At 35.1% G+C, this 2,826-nt stretch overlaps 1 pseudogene; it reads left to right on the forward strand.

The window, feature by feature from the left end:
- Positions 1–1,503: 1,503 nt before the first annotated feature.
- LOC149775252 (uncharacterized) lies at positions 1,504–2,448 on the forward strand (annotated as a pseudogene).
- Positions 2,449–2,826: the final 378 nt, after the last annotated feature.

A 2,826-nucleotide genomic window follows, 5' to 3' on the forward strand; every position in this document is an offset into this window, starting at 1 on the left:
TGGATGTAGCTCCTATGGACGATGGAAAATGATTTGCAATAGTCGATAACAAAATAAAAAGTGTACTGTACAGATGCTTTGCTGGCGCAGCGTATTCTGGTGATGAAGTATCTGGCCACATTTATTATGGTACATTTTATAGAACTCCACATGAAGGGTTTCTTAAGAAATATTGAAAACGTCTGTTCAGTCTCACCAACTGGTGTCATGCATATTGATCTGTGATGAGTTACATCGTATGCCTTGTTTGGCTTAGTTGTGCGTGGGATAATTCCACATTGTAGGTTTAAGGCTCTGCTAAACCTTTAAACTGAATATGCTGTTTGAGTAAATTGGAAAGTATTAGACATTTTATCTTTATCAGCGAAACTCATATTCTTAATCAAAATGTATATTTCCAAAGTTTTGCAGTCTGAAGAATTCTCTGAAAGCATCATTCATGTCATCTCCGTGTCTTCGTTTGTACATTCTCGCCTTCGGGATTAGTTAGAGTAAACCTCTATCAGTGCCAAGGCGTAATTGTATCCATCGCTGTATTTGTCATAATGCTTGCATGCAACATAATCTATATGCCGTAGATCATGCAATCTTCTGTAGGGAACCGTTTACTTGCTTCTATTTGTAACACGCATGAAAACTGTGCATTTAACCATTCTTTAATTTCAGTGTCTTGTTTCTTTTTGTTTATTTAAATTGTGTTCCTAGACTTTGATTGCTATTCGCGCAAGCATCAAGACAATCTGAGTCTAAGTTAAAATGTCTACAAAGTCGATCTTACACTGTAAGTCATTTAAAACGTTATCAAAACATCCGGAGAGTGCCTGATTCTTTACAACTTTTAGGCGTTATCAACATGCCAACCCGACAACACTTTCTTAAACATTGCAGGAAATGTTGTTGTTATTTGACATATCAGTAATTGTATTCTCTTGAATGGGCTTTTGTAACACAACTAACTTTGGCTACACTTGCATCCTATAGATAACCTGTAAGCTAATACGTATTGTCTCCTGAATGTTAGATTTCCGCTTTTATATTAAACAAGTTAAACATTTCTTCCACTCGTCTAAAAAATTTTAAATTCATCAAATTATACTTATGTGACAATATTTACAGTGTACCAAATATTTAATATTTTCTGCGAGAATGTGCTAATACTCGCAATAGTATCCAAATTGATTCCATACATGTATATCTATTTTGTGTTTGTTTCTCAGATATGACCCTATCTGCTCGAGTGGTTTCCTGATTCGAAACACTTTTTGTTATATGTTTGAATGTAACAGTTAATATCGTTATCGTTCTATTTCATTTCGAACTCTCTCTTGGGGCGACCGAGTCCATCTTTCCGTTTCAGAGAACGTACCTCTCTCTCTCTCTCTCTCTTTCTCTCTCACGCACACACACACACTCACATATACATGTAAGATTTTTTTACTGGGACATTGAGGTGAAGGTACAGTGTGTATTTTGTTTACATTTTGCAGATATAAGGAATTTTTAATGGAAGGTACTTTGATATCTAAGGAAGGTACTTTGATATCCAAGGAAGGTAGTTGGATATCTAAGGAAGGTACTTTGATATCAAAGGAAGGTACTTTGATATCTAAGATAGGTACTTTTATATCAAAGGAGGGTACTTTGATATCCAAGGAGGGTACTTTGATATCCAAGGAAGGTACTTTGATATCGAGGGAAGGTACCTTAATATCCAGGGAAGGTACTTTGATATCTAAAGAAGGTACTTTGATACGTGAGGAAGGTATTTTGATATCTAAGGAAGGTACTTTGATATCCAAGGAAGGTACTTTGATATCCAAGTAAGCTACTTCAATATCCAAAGAAGGTACTTTGATATCCAAGTAAGGTACTTTGATATCCAAGGAAGGTACTGTGATATCCAAGGAAGGTACTTTGATATCCAATGAAGGTACTTTGATATATAAAGAAGGTATTTTGATATCCAAGGAAGGTACTTTGATATCTGCGGAAGGTACTTTGATATATAAGGAAGGTACTTTGATATCCAAGGAGGGTACTTTGATATCTAAGGAAGGTACTTTGATATCAAAGGAAGGTACTTGGATATCTAAGGAAGGTACTTTGATATCAAAGGAAGGTACCTTAATATCTAAGGAAGGTACTTTGATATCCAAGGAGGGTACTTTGATATATAAGGAAGGCATTTTGATATCCATGGAAGGTACCTTGATATCTAAGGAAGGTACTTAGATATCTAAGGAAGGTACTTTGATACGTGAGGAAGGTACTTTGATATCTAAGTAAGGTACTTTGATATCCAAGGAATGTACTTTGATGTCCAGGGAAGGTACTTTGATATCTGAGGAAGGTACTTTGATATCCATGGAAGGTACTTTGATATCCAAGGAAGGTACTTTGATATCTACGGAAGGTACTTTGCAGAGAATGAAGACAAAGGGATCTTGAAAAAAAAATCACGTAGAGAGTAGTATACAGATGTCAAGTCGTCATTTTTAGATCACTGCTACAATCTGAATAAGTACATTAAAATACATGAGAAATAAAGATCGGAATGGTTTCAACTGTAGGATTAGATTTAATAAGGATGCACATCATCTGACTAGAGAACTAGATATAACGTGATCAAGGTAAACCTGAAACGGTCATTGAAAGGAGTCAAGAAGAAATTTCAATAAAAGAATCGTTTCAGAAATTAAACTAAACAATGAAAAAGTAAACCAGCTGAGTTGATAATTATTTGAAGACAAATTGCAAAAGACAAGATGAAGAAACAAATGGAAATGCTGGAAAATCAAAAGAAGACACAAGAACAACAAGAAAACA

The sequence above is a fragment of the Sinohyriopsis cumingii genome, chromosome 19, assembly GCF_028554795.1.
Source record: "Sinohyriopsis cumingii isolate HCF-2022 chromosome 19, ASM2855479v2, whole genome shotgun sequence".
NCBI classification, from domain to species: domain Eukaryota; kingdom Metazoa; phylum Mollusca; class Bivalvia; order Unionida; family Unionidae; genus Sinohyriopsis; species Sinohyriopsis cumingii.